A 21,780-nucleotide genomic window follows, 5' to 3' on the forward strand; every position below is an offset into this window, starting at 1 on the left:
ATAAACATGTTTGAAACATATGCTATTTTCAAACATCAATTTATATAGTTCAAATCTGATCAAAAACAACTGCATTTAAATATTAGGTATCAATTAAAAATTCAAGTTTACTCTCTGAAAATCTTAAGATGACTTTATACAGAAAGATTCATGAGCTGAAAACAGAAAGATTAGACTTTGTCGTGCATGTCTCTAAAATTTAACTGGGCAAAAGCATTTTCCGACTTTAAATTTCACAAACCTTCTCTCTGTACATTCGTCCTGGAACATCTGCATTTAATACCATATCTGCCACATTTGCCACCATTATTGTATGCATCAGAGCTCCAGAAATCATACTGACCACCGTGACTGCAACCTCTGTTAATTCTGTAAGATAGTTTAATATAAGATACTTCACTGCATCAATTGTAATTATTGAGAAACACTTTTATTGTTAAGCAATATCTGCAACTTGTAAATTGTTTTTCCTGCTAATTTCTTGGCATTGAATGTAACAAAATAGATTTATGATTGAAACCACTATATTGTAGAGAGCTGATAGACTGTTAAAAGCAACATTAAGAGATTAGCTACTTCTTTAAAAGATAGAAAGATCATCTATTTCGAAGGTGATCTATCCCCAACTATTCTCAGATATTTAAAGTGTTTAATAAGAGAACAAATAAGAGGGTGTAGTGATTGGAATAAGGTTGGCCAAATGGATCTTGTTGAGTATGAGATCCCTGATTGGGGCTGTTAACCTGGGCCAATCAGGGAGCCCTATAAGCAGGAGTCTCAGGAATTCTCCTCACTCTAAGATTGACTCTAAGATAGCTGGTCAGAGTCATAGAGATGTACAGAACAGAAACAGACCCTTTGGTGCAACTCATCCATGCCGGCCAGATATTCTAACCTAATCTGGTCTCATTTGCCAGGATTGTCCCATATACTTCTAAATATTTCCTATTCATGTACCCATCCAGATGCCTATTTAATGTTGTAATTGTACCAGCCTCCACCACCTCTTCTGGCAGCTCATTCTGTACATGCACCACACTGTGCATGAAAAAGTTGCCCCTTAGATCCCTTTTAAATTTTTCCCCTCTCACCCTCTAGTTCTGGACTCCCCCACCCCAAGGAAAAGACCTTGTCTATATACCCTAACCATGCACCTCATGATTTCATAAACTTCTATAAGGTCACCCCTCAGCCTTCGACCCTCCAGGCAAACAGCCCCAGCCTATTCAGCCTCTCCCTGTAGCTCAAATTCTCCAACCCTAGCAACATCCTTACAAGTTTCACAACATCCTTCTGACAGGAGACCAGAATTGCACTCATTATTCCAAAAACAGCCTAACCAATGTCCTGTACAGCTGCAACATGACCTCCCAACTCCATATTCAATGCCCTGTCCCATAAAGGAAAAAATACCAAATACTTCTTCACTATCCTATCCACCTGCGACTCCACTTTCAATGAACTATGAGCCTGCACTCCAAGATCTCTTTGTTCAGCAACACTCCTGAGGACCTTACCATTAAGTATATTAGTCCTGCTCTGATTTGCCTTTCCAAAATACTGCATCTCACATTTACCTAATTTAAACTCCATCTGCCACCCCTCAGCGCGTTGGCCCATCTGAGCAAAATCCTGTTGCACTCTGAGATAACCTTCTTCGCTGTCCACTACACCTCCTATTTTGGTGTCATCTGCAAATTTACTAATTATATCTCCCATGTTCACATCCGAATCATTTATATAAATGATGAAAAGCAGTGGACCCAGTACCGATCCTTGTAGAACACCACTGGTCACAGACCTCCAGTCTGAAAAACAACCCTTCACCACTATCCTCTGTCTTCAACTTCAAGCCAGCTCAGTATCCAAATAGTTAGTTCTCCCTATATTCCATGAGATCTAAACTTGTTAACTAGACTACCAGGAGGAAACTTGTTGAACGCCTTACTGAAGTCCGTGTAGAGTCTTATTGAAGTGGTACAGAGTCCAGATTAGAGTGGTGCTGGAAAAGCACAGCAGGTCGGGCAGCATCTGAGGAGTTGCCTGACCAGGTGGCGCTTTTCCAGAACCTCTCTAACCTATGATTTGAATATGCTGGTGTTGGACTGGGGTGTACAAAGTTAAAAATCACACAACACCAGGTTATAGGCCAACAGGTTTAATTGGAAGGCCACTAGTTTTTGGAGCGTCTCTCCTTCATCAGGTGATAGTGGAGGGCTCAATCCTAAAACATAGAATTTATAGCAAAAATTTACAGTGTGATGTAACTGAAATTATACGTTGAAAAATTGATTGTCTGTTAAGCCTTTCATCTGTTAGAATACCATGATAGTTTCACTTCTTTCATGTGTAAATCACAAAACCTTTTTTTAAAAAGTTGCATTCTCAGGTTAGCTGTTAACAATGGTGATAGCTAGACAATGTGTTAAAGGTGTTAGCCCCCTGTGTTCTCTGTCTATGCCATGATGTTTAGATTGATTCTAATCTAAAAAGTGAGATAACGGAGTTTTACATGAATGCATGCAGTTTTTGAGCAAAGTACAATGTAACCCTGAAAGTACAAATTCACCCCCCAAAATATATGTGTGTATGTGGGTCTTTGTCTGTGCGTGTGTCTGTCTGGGTTAGGGGTTGTGAGTGTGAGAAAGTGTATGTGTGTGTGTATAGTGAGTGTAGAGTGTCTAAAGTCTGTGAGGGGGTGCATGTGTGAGTGTGGGAGCGTGTGTGTCTGTACGGATGTGTGTGGGTGTCTGTGTGCGCGTCTGTGTATATGTGTGTCCATGTGTATGTGTGTACAGGAGTTCCTGTGTGTGTGAGTGTGTGTGTAGGAGTATCTGCTTGTGTGTGTATAGTGCAATGGTGGTCACCTGTAATGTGACATGAACCCAAGGTTCTACGCATACACCGGATCTGCTCAGATGAGGAGGAAAGTGACGGACACCTGGAAGTACTCAGGGATGCCCTCACAAGAATGGGGTACGATGCCCAACTCATCAACCGCCAGTTCTGATGTGCCACAGCAAGGAACTGTAATGACCTCCTCAGGAGACAGACACGTGCTGCAACCGACAGGGTACCCTTCGTTGTTCAGTATTTCCCGGGAGCTGAAAAACTATGTCATGTTCTTCATGACCTGCAACACATTGTCAATGAGGATGAGCACCTCACCTTCCCCACACCTCCACTACTTGCTGTTAAACAACCGGCAAACCTCAAACAGATCATTGTTTGTAGCAAGCTGCCCGGCTCTCAGGACAACTCCATACAACCCTGTCACGGTAGGCGCTGCAAGACGTGTCAGAGTGTGGACATAGATACCACCATTACGCGTGGGGACACCTCCCACCTTGTACATGGCAGGTACTCATGTGACTCAGCCAATGTTATCCATCTTATAAGTTGCAGGTAAGGATGCCCAGAGGCATGGTACATTGGGGAAACCGAGCAAAGGCTACGACAACGGATGAATGGGCACTGCACAACAATCAACAGACAGGAGTGTTCCCTCCCAGTTGGAGAACACTTCAGTGGTCCAGGACATTCAACCTCGGACCTTCAGATGACCATCCTCCAAGGCTGACTTCGGGACAGGCAGCAGCGAAAAGTGGCCGAGCAGAGGCTGAAAGCTAAGTTTGGTACCCATAGGGAGGGCCTCAACCGGAACCTTGGGTTCATGTCACATTACAGATGACCACCATTGCACTATACACACACACACATACTCCTACACACACACACAGGCACTCCTGTACACACATACACACGGACGCACATATACACAGATGTGTACACAGACACCCACACACACCCTTACAGACACACACACTCCCACACTCACACATGCACCCCCTCACACTTAAGACACTCTACACTCACTACACACACACACATACACTTTCTCACACTCACAACCCCAAACCCAGACAGACACACACATTCACACAGACAGACAAAGACCCACATACACACATATATTTTGTGTGGTGAATTTGTACTTGCAGGGTTACATTGAACTTTGTTCAAAAACTGCATGCATTCATGTAGAACTCTGAGCTCAAAACTGCATGAATTCATGTAAAACTCCGTTATCTCACTTTTTAAGATTAGAATCAATCTAAACATCATGGCATAGACAGAGAACACAGGGGGCTAACACCTTTAACACATTGTCTAGCTGTCACCATTGTTAACAGCTAACCTGAGAATGCAACTTTTTAAAAAAAAGTTTTGTGATTTACACACGAAAGAAGTGAAACTATCATGGTATTCTAACAGGTGAAAGGCTTAACAGACAATCAGTTTTTCAATGTATAATTTCAGTTACATCACTCTGTAAATTTTTGCTATAAATTCTGTGTTTTAGGATTGAGCCCTCCACTATCACCTGATGAATGAGCGACGCTCCAAAAGCTAGTGGCCTTCCAATTAAACCTGTTGGCCTATAACCTGGTGTTGTGTGATTTTTAACTCTCTAACCTAGACTCTGATTTCCAGCATCTGCAGTCCTCACTTTTGCAAAGTCCATATAGATCACATTTACTGCTCTGCCCTCATTAGTTTTCTTTGTTATTTGTCCAAAAATTAAATCAAGTTTGTGAGACATGACAGCCCACGCATAAAGCCATATTGAATATCCCTAATCAGTCCTTACCTTTCCAAATGCATGTAAATCCTGTCCCTCAGGATTCCCTCCAACAACTTGCCCACCACTATTGTCAGGCTCACTGGGCTATAGTTCCCTGGCTTTTCCTTACCAACTTTCATAAATAGTGGTACCACGTTAGCCAACCTCCAGTTTTCCAGCACTTTACCTGTGACTATCAATGATACAAATATCTCAGCAAGGGGCTCAGCAATCACTTCCCTAGCAGTCCATGTACTAAGCATGTGTAAATAAAGGGTGATTTAGTGATGGGATACTGGTCTCCGTGGAGTTATTTCAGACGGCCTTAGAACAGGTTAGATGTTCACCATCTCCTCTACTTTTGCTGAAGGTCTTTGTGTGTTGTATATGTACGTCGAGAGTGTAGTGCGGGAAAAGCACAGCAGGTCAAGCAGCATCCGAGGGGCAGGAGAATTGACGTTTCGGGCATAAGTCCTTCATCAGGAATGTTGTATATTTGTGTATGATACTGCAATATTTTTCAAAGTAAACCCAAATATTTCCATTCCTGAAGCAACTGTAAAATGTAAATTTTAACTGGCAGGAATCTGTCTTTTAGTTCATAAATGTATCAACTGGATTCCAAGACAAACTGAATTAGTCATTGTATTGGAAAGTTATTATGAAGGGAGACATGATATTGTACATTCTAACATAAATTACAACAAAACTCGAAAATCTAAACCATCTGAAAAATCCTCTCCATAGGTAAAGGATCTTGTATGTCATCTTACAGCAACTAATTCACAAGCTGATATTTGATTCTCTTCAAACAATATCATTGCTCAAAAGTAAAATACTTACTTTTCTTTAGGAGACATTTATGGAAATCTTATAAGAATACTTGATCTTTATTTAACTTTATATCTGATTGATGTAGTTTGATACATTTTAGTACCTGTAGGTAGGCCTCCTGTCCCATAGCTGTTGCCTAATGTATGAGAGATGGCACGGAACACTCCAGCTGAATACTGATCAGCCCACCATGCTTTCTGTGAAGTAAGACAGAGTTTTCTGTTCACAAATTTTCAATATTAATGCATTAAGGAAATTTAAAATCAGAGTAACCATTTACTTCATGTGACAGGAGTTTATACTGGATAATGAAAATGAATATCCAATGTAGTATATGTTAATACAGTGACTCCACCATCAGATCAGTAATATACGGCTAGTGGGTCTAACTGCCTTGGCCTGGCAGAGTCAGGAGGAGCTAGACAGACTGACAATTCACCAATTGCTCCTCCATACCTTCATCTTGAACAGCAGGAGCCAACATCTCAAGAAAGTGACAGCATGTATCACCTACTCATGGACTTTGGAATCTGACATGTACTAGCCTCACTGCAACTTCATGACACATATATGATCCACACAGTACAGTTCTGCTCTTCAGTGTTGCATTTTGGAATGTACTGACATCCTTCATTGCTGCTGCCAGGATACTTTTCATCCAGAGGTAGGCACCCACCTAATGGATTAACTACTTGGACTAAGTAGTATCTCAGGCTGCTGACTTGCTCTGTTATCACACACTCAATTTGTGCCAATCTAGATGTTCACAGTATCCTGGCCTTGCCTTGCAATGCTTTTCATCTGCCTTTAAAGGCTGTTAGTACTTTTGTCTTGCCTTTCTGTTTAGCCTAGATACAAAGCCAGACAGCTTCTCATTCTTGGCAGCAGTGATCAGTCAAGAGAGTGATAGCACCGTGCTATATCAATCTCACAGCTATAGCATGTGCCAGCAGCACGTACAGCAAATGCACTGCTTGTGCATCAATCAAATGTCCATGTTTCAATGTCTAAGTGTACTGTTCTCAGTCAAGAGGACCCGGTATAGAAAGTCACTAGCATTTTCAGATCTCAGTTCAGAGGTTCAAATATGGTCAGTTGGCTGCTTGGCACGGTCACAGTCAGGGGGTCTGTGTCACTATTGTCCAGAAAGTCAATGACTCAATGAAAGTCAACAGCAGGTTATCAGGTGACAGTACTCGTCAGGAAAGTTGGGGAAACAATGCTGGAGTTTGGAGGCAGTAACCTGGGATGCAGAGGAAGCAAAAATGATAAAGAGGGTAAATTCTAGAAGGGGGAAGGCAATAATGTATAGGAGGACATGGATTACTACAAGAGGGGTCGGTTAGTGGCAGTCACCACATCAAAGGGTAGGATGATGGTGGGAAAAATCAGAATGTAGGGCCAGGGTTCAGTGGTAATGATGAGAGGTGCAAACATAATTTCAGATGGTGTGCAGAGAATCAGTTGTGTTTGCCTGGCCAGGGAGCACCAGGGAGGAAGGGAAGAAAGGGAAATTGAGATTTTGAGGGAGGAATTCTTCAGTACAGGATGAGCCAGTGACTTATTGTGCCAACACGAGCTGTGTTTCTTGCCATCTACAGTCAACTTGAAATGTGCTCTGCAAATGGAAAATGGCTGCAATGAACCTGGGAGAGTGGAGCCAGAGTTTTTTTCTGTCTGAGCATTCAGATTCCCTCAAGGGGCAAAGCACGGAGCAGGTACTTTCACAGAACAAACTGAAGTAATCTGTAAGCATAGCATCATGCAAGTGAAATGCATGTAGTGTACAACTGTGTGGGGTCCAAACAGTGATCAAAAGCAATCCTAGCATATCATTGGTCATTTCAGATTGAGGACCTCTGTGAAAGAGAAATAATCACAAGTGACCTTAAAAGTGCCAATAAAGCACAAAGACACTGCAAGATCTAAATGGAAAAAAAAACAAAATAAAGGCAAGATGTTAGAAATCTAAAACAAAAACAGAAATTGCTGGAAAATCTCAGCATATCTGGCAGTATCTGGGGAGAGAAATCAGAGTGCTGTTTCAGGTCTGGTGATCCTTCAGAACTTCCATTCTGAAGAAGGGTCACTGGACCTGAAATGTTTAATATGATTTCTCTCCACATATACTGCCAGATCTCCTAACATTTTTCAGCAATTTCTGTTTCTGTGCAAGATCTGAAAGGTTGCACAAGGGCACAGAACTGATTCCCTCCCACTGATTCTGCCTCACTTCAAACTGTGGTCTTCGCTGATGCCTCTGTTACATAACCCCATTAACTGAGGCAGGGCATTGATAGAATGCAGCACATTCTTCAACCAGGGCCATAGTTAAGCTTGATGAAGATGAGTTTCTGATGCTTGGATTGGTCTGGACTCTTGCAGTACACTGCAGGCAGAAGATGCCCCATAATCCTGGCATGCTGTGCTGTGCACAACTGAAGCAGGTAATGGGTGAAATATGATAGATGCCAAAGAACTGGGGAATGGCAGCAGTCTTTTGAGGAGAAAGATGAGGATATTGAACAGGAGAAACATCACCTTCAGCATGATACAGCACTGTTGTACTGGGCATAACAAGCCAGAGAGGAGTTAATTGGCACCCGTTTCCAGTAGATGTCAGCTTGGTGCAGGGATCATTCATTGACTGTAAGTTGTTATTGCTTGAAAGGCAAATAGCCTGTTTCTGTTCCAAGATCTGGCACGGTGGCTCAGTGATTAGCACTGCTGCCTCACAGTGCTAGGGATCTGGGTTAGATTCCAGCCTTGGGTGACAGTCTGTTTGGAGTTTGCACATTCTCCCTGTGTCTGTGTGGGGTTCCTCTGGTTTCCTCCCACAATCCAAAGATGTGCAGGTCAGGTGAATTGGCTGTGCTAAATTCTCCCATAGTGTTCGGTGCATTAGTCAGGAGTAAATACAGGGTAGGGTAATGGGTGTGGGTGGGTTACACTTTAGAGGGTTAGTGTGGACTTGTTGGGCTGCAGGGCCTGTTACCATACTGTAGGGAACCTAATCTAATCCAAAGACAGTTTTTTTTTATTGTTTGCTCCTACTATTGCTGCATAAATGTGAATGTTTTGAACTATTTAAAGACTTCCCTGCTTGTGATGATCCCACTCTGAACAATGATAGTAGTTTGGACTATAAAGGGCACTGTGATGAGAATAGCACTGACTTTAACAAGGTTGTAAGATAGGATGGCTAATGACAGGAGTGCTCTGTGGCTTGGATCCTAAATAGCAATAGATATGAGGCTGTGCACTTTACTTGCAATGCAGTGTCAGCGTGCCACCTATGTGCCCTTAGAAGTATTGTTTGTGGTTGTTCTTCTACTGCATGTATGTCAAGGATAGCTCTGGACTGCCAGTGATTGACCAAGTGCACAACTATATCTTAAATACTGTCAGCACCAGGCATTCTGGGTATCCCAGTAGTGTGAGTAAGTTTCCCTACAATAAATGGGAGCATACAATGAACAGGTCACCATAGCAGCATGGCACATAACGAATAAGGTACAGTTAATTTAGTCATGTTAGAAAACTTCCTAGACCTCACAGAGAGAAACCCTCCTTGAAACTTGATAAAAATGGCAAACAGACAATTTTTGGTACAATTCACCTCAATGTCCCTGCATGCTCCATAACTACCATCATTCCCAACCCTTTGTCCACATAGGTCAGCAGCAGCAAACTGCCAGTCTCGCCAGATCATCATGCCTTGGATCAACTCATTGACTAATTCAGCCCTTCAACACTTTATTTCAGAGCTCAAGCACCTGTAACTTGAATCCTTCTGTCAGGTTGCTTTGTGTAGACAGGCAGGAGGCTGGAAGAACTCAGCAAGTCAGGTAGCATCAGGAGATGCTTTGTGTGCCACAAAAATATCACATGTATCTTAATTGGATGCATCTAATGTCTCCGAGCATTTGGACAATTTGCCTTTACTTGGAGATTGCCAGTTCCTGTGACTTGCATTGCTTTTTACAACAGAGGAAATAGCAGGTAGCATGTCATGGATGGGAACACGGAACAGTCAAAAGTGTGGACATGTCACTGTATGGCACCGGGTTACATCAACCAGACAACTACAATTTGTGCCAATAAGCCAAAAACACACTGCACATGGTTCAAGCAAATGGCCATGTCTGAAAGTGAAAGGGGGAGAAATCCTTAATGGGGTTAAGAGCAACTATATTCAGTCAGAAGGTTCAGCCACAATCAGTCAAGCTGTTTCCTTACTAACTTCTTCTGTTAGACCCTGAATATTTGGCTTTTTAATTACCCCTTTTTTGATTTGATTTATTATTGTAACTTGTATTGAGATACAGTAAAAAGTATTGTTTTATATGCTAATCAGGCAAATCATACTGTACACAAGTACATCAGGGTAATAGAATAGAATGCAGAATATAGTGTTACAGCTATGGAGAAGGTGCAAAGAATGATCAACTCTAATATGGGAGGTCCATTCTTAAGTCTGATATCAGCAGGGAAGAAGTTATTCTTAAATCTGTTGGTACGTGTTTTCAAACGTTTTTGTATCTTCTTCCCGATGGAAGTGGTTGAAAGAAAGTATAACTGGAGGTGGGATGTGTCTGTGATTATGTCAAGAGTGTGGTGGTGGAATGGCTGCTTTCCCGAGGCAGCAGGAAATGTAGATGGGATCAAAATAGGCACTAACGATATAAATAAAAAAACGAAGTGAGGTCCTGAAAGAAGAATTCAGGGAGCCAGGAGAGAAATTAAACAGGAGGACCTCAAAGGTAGTGATCTCGGGATTACTACCAGTGCCATGTGCTAGCCAGTGTAGAAATGAAAAAATAGGCAGGATGCACACATGGCTTGAGGGATGGTGTAGGAGGGAGGGGTTCAGATTTGTTGGACATTGGCACCGGTTCTGGAGAAGGTGGGACTATTACAAAAAGGACGGTCTTCATCTGAACCAAACTGGAACCAATGTCCTTGGGGGAGTTTTTGTGACTGCTGTTAGGGAGGTTTTAAACTAATGTGGCAGGGGGCTGGGAACCAGAAGAGAAGACAAGTAGGCAGCGAGGTGGAAACTGAGACTGTAAGAATCATGAAGATAGCATTAATAAGGGGAAGAATAGGCAGAGAGCAGATGAACGCAAAAGAACTGGTGGCCTGAAGTGCATTTACTTAAATGCAAGGAGTATAGTGTGTAAGGCAGATGAACTTAGGGCTTGGATTGGTGCCTGGGAGTATGACATTATTGCAATCACAGAGACTTGGTTGAAGGAAGGGCATGTTTGGCAACTAAGTGTTCCACGATATAGATGCTTCAGACAGGACTGGGAGGGAAGTAAAAGGGGGGTGGAGTTGCATTGCTGGTCAGGGATGGTATCTCGGCTGTGTGAAAGGAGGACACTATGGAGGGCTTGGATAGTGAGGCATTATGGGTGAAGCTGAGAAATAAGAAGGATGTAGTTACATTGTTGGGGCTGTTGGGCCTCCCAACAGTGAGCGTGAGGTAGAACAACAAATAGGTAAACAGATTATAGAAAGATGTAGAGGCAACAGGGTAGTGGTGATGGGAGATTTTAATTTTCCCAACATTGATTGGAGTACACTTCGCATCAGAGGTCTGGATGGGGTAGAATTTGTAAGAAGCATCCAGGAGAGTTTTCTAGAGCAGTATGTCAATAGTCTGACGAGGGAGGGGGCCATATTGGACCTGGTATTGGGGAATGAGTCAGGACAGGTGGTAGAAGTTGCGGTGGGGGATTTCTTTGAGATCAGTGACCACAATTCTGTAAGTTTTAGAATACTTGTAGACAAAGATGAGAGTGGTCCTAAGGGAAGAGTACTAAAACTGGGCCAAGGCCAATTATATCAAAATTAGGCAGGAGCTGGGAAATGTGGTTTGGACACAGCTCTTTGAAGGGAAGTCCACATTTGATAGGTAGGAGGCTTTCAAAGATAAGTTAACGGTAGTGCAGGATAGGCATGGCCCGTTGAAGGCAAAGGATAGGAAAGGCAAGATTCGTGAACTGTGGATGACAGGAGAAATCATACAACTAGCCAAGAGGAAAAGGGAAGTATACATAAGGTCCAGGCAGCTAAGAACAGTATGGGCTCTGGAGGAATATCGGAAGAGTAGGACCACTCTTAAAGGAATCAAGCGGGCTAAAAGGGGTCATGAAATAGCTTTAGTGAGCAGAATTAAGGAGCATTCCAAAGCATTTTATTCTTATATAAGAAGCAAGCGGGTAACTAGAGAAAGGATTGGTCCACTAAAGGATAATGAAGGAAGGCTGTGTGTCGAACCTGAGAAAATGGGTGAGATTCTCAATGATTACTTTGCATCAGTGTTCACTGAGGAGAGGAACATGATGCATGTTGAGATTAGAGATAGGAGTTTGATTAGTCTGGATCACATTGACGTAAGTAGGGAAGATGTGTTAGGTAGACTTGAGGTTATTAAGGTGGACAAATCCCCAGGACCAGATGGGATCTATCCCAGGTTGCTGAGGGAGGCAAGAGAGGAAATAGATGGGGCCCTGACAGATAACTTTGTGGCATCCCTAAACACAGGTGAGGTGCCAGAAGACAGGAAGGTTACTCATGTTGTTCCCCCTGTACAAGAAAGGTAGTGGGGATATTCCGGGTAACTACAGGCCAGTAAGCCTGACGTTAGTGGTAGGAAAGTTGCTGGAGAAGTTACTGAGGGATAGGATCTATTTATACTTAGAAAAGAATGAGCTTATCAGTGATAGGCAACATGGTTTTGTGTGGGGCAGATCATGCCTTACCAATTTAATAGAGTTCTTTGAGGAAGTGACCAAGTTGATAGATGAAGGAAGGGCTGTTGATGTCATATACATGGACTTTAGTAAGGCGCTTGATAAGGTTCCCATGGAAAATTAATAGAGAAAGTGCAGCCACATGGTGTGCAGGGTGTTTTAGCTAAGTAGATAAAGAACTGATTGAGCAACAGGAGACAGAGAGTAGTAGTTGAAGGGAGTTTCTCGAAATGGAGAAAGGTGACCAGTGGGTGTTCCACAGGGATCAGTGCTGCAGCCACTATTGTTTGTGATATACATAAATGATCTGGAAGATAGTACTGTTGGTATGATCAGCAAGTTTGCAGATGACACAGGTGGAGTAGCAGAAATCATAGGGGACTATCAAAGAATACAGGAGAATATAGATAGACTGGAGAGTTGGGTGGAAAAGTGGCAGATGGAGTTCAATCCAGACAAATGTGAGGTGATACATTTAAGCAAGTCTAATTCTAGACAGAATTATACAATGAACGGAAGAGCCTTGGGAAAAGTTGATGAGCAAAGAGAGCTGGGAGTGCAACCCTGAAGGTTGCTGCACAGGTGGATAGAGTGGTCAAGAAGGCATATGGTATGCTTGCCTTCATCGGATGGGTTATTGAGTATAAGAGCTGGCAGGTCATGTTAAAATTGTACAAGACTTTGGTTTGACCACATTTAGAATACTGTGTATGGTTCTGGTCGCCACATTACCAAAAGTATGTGGACGCTTTGGAGAGGGTGCAGAGAAGGTTTACGAGAAAGTTGCCTGGTATGGAAGGTGCTAGCTATGAAGAGAGGTTGAGTAGGTTAGGTTTGTTTTCATTAGAAAAAAGGAGATTGAGGGGGGACCTGATTGAGGTTTACAAAATCATGAAGGGCATAGACACGATAGATAGAGATAAGAATCCAGGGTGAAGGATTCAATAACGAGAGGTCACGCTTTCAAGGTGAGAGGTGAAAAGTTTAAGGTAGATACATGTGGCAAGTACTTCACACAGAGGGTGGTGGGTGTCTGGAACGCGTTGCCAGCAGAGGTGGTAGAGGCAGGCATGGTAGATTCATTTAAGATGCGTCTGGACAGATGCATGAGTAGGTGGGGAGCAGAGGGATACAGATGCTTAGGAATTGGGCGTCAGGTTTAGTCAGTAGATTTGAATCGGCTCAGGCTTGGAGGGCCATGGGGCCTGTTGTTGGGCTGTAAATTTTCTTTGTTCTTTTGTTCTTTGTTCAATAGAAGGAAGGCTGGGTGCCACGGTGGACTGGGATGCGTTCACAACTTTCTGTAGTTTCTTGCAGTCTTGGGCGGAGCAGGTGCCATATCAAGCTGAGATGCATCTAGACAGGATGCTTTCTATTGTGCATCTATAAAAATTGGTAAGAGTCATTGTGGGCAAGCCAAATTTCCTTAGCCTTCTGATGAAGTGGAGACATTCATGTGCTTTTCTCACTGTAATGTCAATTTTGACGTTCCTGTCAATTTTGGTTTTGCAACATTTCTGGTGCTGCAGCCTTGGTTTAATTTATTTCTACATGGATTTCCTGATGGTAGCCATGCTTCATGGTATTTGCTCACTTTGACAGCAGTAATTGTTGTTGAGTTATAAATACTTTTCTTTTAATTTTAGCTTTCTCACCCTATATGTTAATTTAAAGTTTTCCTTTTGCCTAACAGGGAGTTTTAACTTTGCTCAAAGAACTCCAAACACATGCTCACTTCCTAGCAAAACATCTAATCAGGACTGTTTGTAGATTGTCACTTCCTGATGGAGCATGTAACTAGTGGGTGCAACCAACTTCTAGCTCATATTTGCTTCTGCACTTCTCTTTGCAGGTCTGCAGCAGAAGACTTCAACATTAAGTATTACTGTTCCTTGATGATCTTGCCACAGGTCTATAAGCTGTTTGAGAATTCAGCTGCTGCAGCAGCCAACTGGATCAAAATCCTGGAACTCCCTTCCTGACAGCACTGTGGAAATATTTACGCCACATGGATTACAGAGTTCCAAGAAGGACCCTCCTCACTACCTTGCCAAATATAATTTGGAATGGGCAATAATCACTGCAGTAGCCAGCGACACCTATATCCCCATGAAAAAATAAAAAAGCTAACCAGCAGAGGAGGTACACTAATTGAATCTACAATTCAATGGATGAGATCAAACCTTTGTACATTCTGCAACATTAAGTTATAAATGGTAGTTGACAAACAAGAGGAGTTGAAGGCTATATGAAAAGACCCATCCTCATTGATTTGAGAGCCAAGCACATAGATGCAAAAGTTAAAACTGAAGCATTTGCAACAATCTTCAGGAAGAAATGCCCAGTAATAATTCATCTCAGTCTCCTGAAGTTCCAACCTGGTAATTTGACCCACTCTATATCAAATGAAGCAACAATTCAGTGTACTGTTACAGCAAAGACTGTGTTTCAGTTATATCCTGCTGCTTGTACCAAAGACTTGTGCTCTAGAACGAGCCGCATTTTCAGCCATGCTGCTCGAAGACAGCTAAAACATTGACAATCTGGCCAATTACTGGCCTGTTGACCGACATTCAATCATCAGTCAAGTAATTAATGGAAGGTCTCATCAACAGTGCTTCAAGCAGCACTTACTCAACAATAGGCTTCTCACCAATATTTGCTTTGGATTTCATCAAAATCACACAGTTCCTTACCTCAATACAGTCTCTGGTCCAAATATGAACAAATGTGCTGAATCCCAGAAGTGAGATAAACTTTTGTTATTAATTAACAGGATGTAGGCATCTCTGGCAATGGCAACTTTTATTACCCATTTCTAATTGACCTTGAGAAGGTAATGGTAAGTTGCCTTTTGAACCACTGCAGTCTTTGGGGTGTTTATTCATCCACAGTATAATTATTATTATTACAAATGAAGTTCTAGTGACCAAGGTTGTATTTAATGGAGTTTTGCCAAGAAATTCTAGTCTGGCAAGTCAACGGAAATTGGAAATTAGTTCTCACTGGTTACAGTCATTAAATACTGAGTTTATTGAAATGGCAAGCAACTGGAAAGTCAGGGTCAGTCTTATGGACAGAGCAGAGGTTTTCCATGAATTGGTCACCCAGTCTGTGTTTGGTTTCATCAATGTAAAGGAAACAGCATGGTGAACAGCAAATAAAGGACTCTTAACTGAAAGGAATACAAATAAACACTGCTTACAATGTGGTTGTGGCCTTGGACAATGAGGAGGTAGGGGTGAATAGGCAAGTATTACACCTTCTATGATTGCATGCAATTTGGCATTGAGGTGAGGAAGTGTTAGGAGTAATAGAGGAGTGGATGAAGGCGTCATAGAAGGAATGATTCCTGTAGAATGGTCACAGGGAAGGGAAGGTGGAATTGTGTTTGGTGGCAATATCCTGCTGGAGGTGCAGAAATGGCGGAGGATGATCCTTTAAACATGGAGATTAGTGTTGTGGGAAGTGAGTAAAGAAACAATCCTGCCATTGTTCTGGCTGATAGGAATAGGTGAGGGTAGAAGTGCAGAAGGGTCAGGCACAATTGAAGTCCCCATCAACAATGGTGGGGTGAAATCCTTGTCTTAGGAAAAATGAGGACATGTCAGAGGCACCTACTTCTCCAATACTGCATCTCCATCTGGATCCCTTCCTTTGACTTTTTAACTGCACTTGATCTCTACATCAAGAACTACATCAAAATAACATGGTTGCCTTAATCTCTCTGCTTCTCTCACTCATTCTAATCTTTCTCCCTCTGAAATTGCTGAACTCCTTTCTCTTGGATCTATCCTGACTTTGTTGTCAAACCTTTGGTATTAAAATTACACAGTTGTCATCTGGTGTGCTGACATCTATCTTGCTGAGGCTGATTGCCAGCTCTTAAGTGCTTCCTCCCACCTCCCTCAGGAGACATCATGAACTCCTATACATTAATTAGCCTTATGTGCACTACCTTATTGAACACCTTTGGGAAATAAAAAAAAAATTACATCTACGTTTTTTTTTTCCTATTTTCCTTGTATCCTCCTCAAGGAATTCTAATAAGTTATGAGATGTATGATTTCCCATCACAGCCTCCAGAACCCAAAACTGAGTTCCACAGCTTCAGAATAGGACATCTGTCCTCCCTTTTTCTTATATACCTCCCCTCACCACCATGCCTTTATTGCATCTTGATTTGTTGTCAATCAAATGGACCCATGTTTTCCTTTTCACACCTTCCTTGACACCCATTTTGCATCTCTATTTCTCCTTTACCACTATTAGCACAATCTTTGTGTTTAGGCTTAGGCACTGTCACAACTTGTTCTACTTGCTCCTCCTCCCACATGGTCAACAACGTAACAGCCATCATTTTCTAACCCTTACCAGTTCTGAAGAAGAATCATATCAAAACTGAAATATTAACTCTGTCTCTGTCTCTACATATGCTCTGATGTGGAGGTGTCGGTGTTGAACTGGGGTGGACATAATTAAAAATCACACAACCCCAGGTTATAGTCCAATAAGTTTATTTGGAAGTACAAGCTTTTGGAGTGCTGCTCCTTCATCAGGTAGCTAGTGGGGCAGGATCATAGGACACAGAATTTATAGTAAAAGATCAAAGTGTTATACAAGTAATATGAAGTATTGAACAAACCTAGATTGCTGTCTTTAATCACTTAGAATGGGGACGCAGGTTTTGAGTGATTAATATGTAAGTCAAGTCACAGTCCCGAGACAACTTAGGGATTTATAAAAAAGGTGGCATCTCAGTTCAGCTCAGCTACAGATGCTGCCAGACCTGCTGAGTCCCTCCAGTACTTACTGTTTTTATTACCACTGATGCCTCTTAATTTTGGGTAAGGATACTAACCAAGAAAATTCTTTTGTTTACACTTCATAGAACATTACAGTGCAGTATAGGGCCTTTGGCCCTCGATGTTGCATCAACCTGTGAGGCCAATCTGAGACCCATCTAACCTACACTATTCCAACAGAACAAAGAACATTACAATGCAAATTCTTTCCTCGTTCTACCCATTATCCCAGTCCCTATCAGGTTAACTGAAGTCTCCATTATCACTTCTTTATTCTTTTGCTCCTCACCATATTTGCCCAGCAATTTTGTTCCTCTGCACTTTCCCACCTTTCCGCGGCCTATAGAATAAAACTTAGTATAAGTATACCTTTATTGTTTCTTAACTCTAACCAAATACATTCAGTCCATGACTCTCTCTCTAACACTACAATATTTTCCTTGATCAAAACCTAATCTTTCCATTTATTTTCCATTCCTCCTTAGCACACATCCAGAATATTTATTACATACTGCCCCTTTTGTACCCAACTTTCTGTTATCAATATATCATATTGCCAATGTGGCTAATTGTGCCTAGGGTTCATGTCTCTTCCTTTGACATTACTATCACTGAATTCTTCCACCATCACCACTGACCAGATAAAAATTTACATATTCTGCAACATGTAACTCATCTTTTGACTCCCCAAAGATTTGACATAATTCACAAGATCCAAGTCAGAATGGAATGCTGTCTGCTATGTGGCTGACTGCAGTTTCAACAACACTCACTTAATACCATTCAGGACAATCTGCCTGCTTGATTGGAACTCCATTATGTGAAGTATTCACTCATGCCATCAGCAGACTATAAATGCCATATGCATTATTTACAAGATACACTGCAGAAAATCTTCTCCAACATGTTCCAAACCCACAAGCTTTACTATCCAGAAGATCAAAATCAGCCAGCAATAGTGAAAACCTTCAAGTTCCCTTCAAGTCACACACTATCCTGACTGAACTGCTGCCACTGGGTCAAAATCCTGGAATTGCCTCCCCAAAAGCATTGTGGCTGTGCCCACATCACATGGATGGTAATGATTCACAAGGGCAGCTCACCATCCATCCCAAGGATAATTAAGGATGGATAATAAATGTTGGCCATGCCAACAACTTGCACATCCCATGACTCAAAAATAGGAGAAGAAGCAACTTGGACAGAAAAGTAAACTTCAGATATATTGTTAGCAATGAAAGGTTAACAGATTATTGATTTGAAAAAAAGCGATAATATTTTGAAACAAAACAAAAACATACAAATATGTATACATATTTGCATGTTAGTTTAGGGAAGTAAATCCACACATTAAAATAATGAAATAACACCAGTTGTTGAAATAATGTTACAATTGAGTCAAGATGGCCAACTTTACCATATTCAGCTGGAAGTGGGAAGAAAGGGAGGGTGGAGAAAAGCAGAATTTATTGTTTATAACTTTGTAGTATTCACAGACAACATAGCATGACTAATTAAATGTATGAGTAGAATAGAAAGTGGTCTAAATAAATTACTTTTGAACTATGCTGGGAATTTTCTGGACATACATTATGGATTCAATAATTAGGAAGGAAACTGGAGATAGATTGTTCTATTTTATAGTATTATTTAAACTTTCATTTTGTAGTTGAAGCAAAGTCTATGGCATTGCATGCTCATGTTTTAGCAAAACCATTTTGTTAGAATCATAATTTTATTATTTTAATTTTATCAGCCAGTTTCTTGTTTGACTCTGGTTTGTCTGATAATAACATCAGCTGTATTCATAATAATATTACACTATAAGAAAACTTGTAACCATTGTATTTATGACTTTATATGGAAGAAATAATTGGCAGGTAGAAGTGCAGATCAGTAATTGGCTGATGTAGTAATAGCTATGTAGTTCTCCTGGGCCAAATGACCTATTTTAGTAATAATCTCCTAATTGGTCAATTTTAGTTCAGCTGGACAATTAAAGATATAGTGGTCTTAAATGTACTGTGTTCCACGTGTTGGCCTCAATTTTCTGATCTGTGTCAGAAACCCTATTTACTAAAATTGCCTGCTTACCTTTGGTAGATTTTTGGGCGAGTCTCCAGACCAAGAATCTTTCCAACTGAAGCAGTGCCGATAAATTCAGGGATCCTCACATCCAGCAGCAGAATGATTGGTATTGAAACCAATCTATTTTTCAGCTATAATTGCAGTATTGAGGTATGAGGGGTTAGAGAGGTGGAGGATGTATAGTAGTAGGATGTAGGGTACCAGGTGAGTGAGGTACAGGTGTCATGTGGGTGGGGGTAGGATGCAAAGTGATTGGGGGTTACAAATGGCTGAGGAATATAGCTGTCAGGTGGCGTTAAGAGCTGTAAGAGGAGAATCAATGGTCAGGAGCATATCACTTCTGGACAGATCAGGATCTGGTTGGAAAGTTGGGGGGTGGGGGTGATTGTTGGTGGTTAGTGAAGGTATCTGGGCCATAAGGTGGACAATGGAGGTTGGGTTTGGAATGCTGCTCCTTCATCAGGTGGTTGTGGAGTATAATAATAATAATACACTATTAATTATCTTCAAGCAATATTTTGGTGAACAAAGTAACTTTCCCAGCCTCCATAATTTTAAAGCTTGCATTATTAGTTTTAAAAAAAATAACATCACATTGGTATATTCAGAATATTTTTGCATTGTTAATCTGTTTTGACTCAAGAATTTAGGTTGAGTCAGAACTTACAAGAAATGTAATGTAGTACATGGAATGCAGTATGGTGGTGTCACTACAGAGTAATGATTATCTCTGACAAGGTTCAGTCTAGGCAATTAAGGTATTACTTACTGTGAGATTTGCTTTTGCCACCCAACTGTCCTCAGGAAATCCTTGAATCATAGGAATAAAAAACTGAATGCAGCCATTCCAATGACAGATGATGAGTATTAGAAAACAAACAGAAAACGTACGTAGAATCAGCTGTATTGGTTCCAGATTTACATCAGTTGCCTAAAGAAAACAAAAGCATACTTCTTAAAATTATTGAAGATCTTTTGGAAAGGAATACAATTTTAATCTTTCCTAACAATCATTTGGGCCAATGGTGGATGCAGGTTAATTTAGATAAATATGAGGTATTGTATTTGGTGAGGCAAACGAGGACAGGACTTATGCAGTTAACAGTAGGGCCCTGAGGAGTATTGCTGAACAAAGAGACCAAGGAATGCAGGTACATAGTTCCTTGAAAGTGGAATCACAGGTAGACAGGGTGATGAAGAAGGCACTTGGCACACTTGCCTTCATTGATCAGAACACTGAGTAGAGGAGTTGGGACATCATGTTGGGGCTATGGAGGACATTGCTGAGGCCACTTTTAGAATACAACATACAATTCTGGTCATCCCTCTTTAGGAAGGATGTTGTTAAATTTGAAAGGGTGCAGAAAAGATTTACAAGGATGTTGAAATGGACAAGAACAAAGAAAGAAACAAAATACCTTAAATAAAATCAATGCAAACTTGAGGAACAACATCAAATGTTTTAATAATGTAGTTTTCAACCTTTCAGACACACATTTTAATAATTAAATATAGTAATCTCTGCCTCCTGTAAATAAAATGCAGAACTGCAGATGCTAGAGACCAGAAACAAAAATAGAAATTGCTGGGAAGACAGTATAGTTAGTGTTTTGAATCTGGGGACTCTTTATCAGAATCTCTGCCTCATATTTCTGTTTCTTTATATGTTTTAATCCTAGCTTTCTTTTTCAGCTGTTCATTCAAATCAACTCTAGGCACGTTTTTGTTTCTTTGTCTAAAATCTTGAAAAAGTTGACTATAGTGAGATTAGTGGCAGAATCAAGCTAGAGGTCCAGTGAGGCCTATTTTGAGGTCAGGAGCATCTCAATAATATCTTATGCATTTGCCTGGGGGCAATGCAAAATTCTTTCTAGGTACAGTTGGTTCTGATATAACGTAATAGTTCCATTCTCCTGAAATCTTGCATTATAAGAAAATCACACAATAAACACATCATTTAAACTAATGGAACAGGAATTGTATTAGAGCCAATACAGGTAAGGAAAGTTCATGTTCTACAAATAATAGTCTAAATTCTTCAATCACGTCAAATTCAATTCAAGTTGAAGAAACACACATTGTAGCAGAACTGGCTGTAGTGGCCAGTTGACAATTAATGGCTACTATAGCTTGATAAATGCCTAATTAATATTACAACTCACCTCATTAATATTCAGCTGCAATCTTGTCAAACGCTTTGCACAAGGTAAAAGTGGAGAAACATAGAAAATATGTGCATTCGAACTTTCGAGCTTGCATCACCATTCAATATGATCGCGGCTGAACATGCAATCTCAGTATCCCATTCGTGCTTTCTCTCCATACCCCTGGTCCCTCTGGCCGCAAGAACCACATCCAGCTCCCTCTTGAATATATCTAATCAACTGGCCCCAACAGCTTCCTGTGGGAGAGAATTCCACAGGTTCACAACTCTCTGAGTGAAGAAATTCTTCCTCATCCCAGCCATGAATGGCAAATGGCTATCATGAGGGGACATAATTTTAAGGTGATTGGGGGAAGGTTTAGATTCGTTACACAGACAGTGGTGGGTGCATGGAAGTAGGTTCTTCACACAGAGGGTGGTGGGTGTGTGGAATGCAGTGCCAGCAATGGTAGTACAGTCAGACACATTCGGAACATTTAAGCAATTCTTGGATAGGCACATGGA

General features: G+C 41.2%; 1 long non-coding RNA gene across 1 annotated transcript; it reads right to left on the minus strand.

The window, feature by feature from the left end:
• Positions 1-264: 264 nt before the first annotated feature.
• On the minus strand, positions 265-19,899 carry LOC122555226 (uncharacterized). Its single transcript, XR_015758752.1, has 3 exons — positions 19,882-19,899; positions 5,562-5,655; positions 265-369 (listed from the first exon to the last, which is right to left on the minus strand). It is a non-coding gene; the product is annotated as an uncharacterized LOC122555226 (long non-coding RNA).
• Between the last annotated feature and the right edge of the window lie 1,881 nt (positions 19,900-21,780).

The sequence above is a fragment of the Chiloscyllium plagiosum genome, unplaced genomic scaffold, assembly GCF_037043375.1.
Source record: "Chiloscyllium plagiosum isolate Xiang-an unplaced genomic scaffold, Cpla_swu_hap1 HiC_scaffold_12, whole genome shotgun sequence".
In the NCBI taxonomy this organism is placed as follows: Eukaryota; Metazoa; Chordata; class Chondrichthyes; order Orectolobiformes; family Hemiscylliidae; genus Chiloscyllium; species Chiloscyllium plagiosum.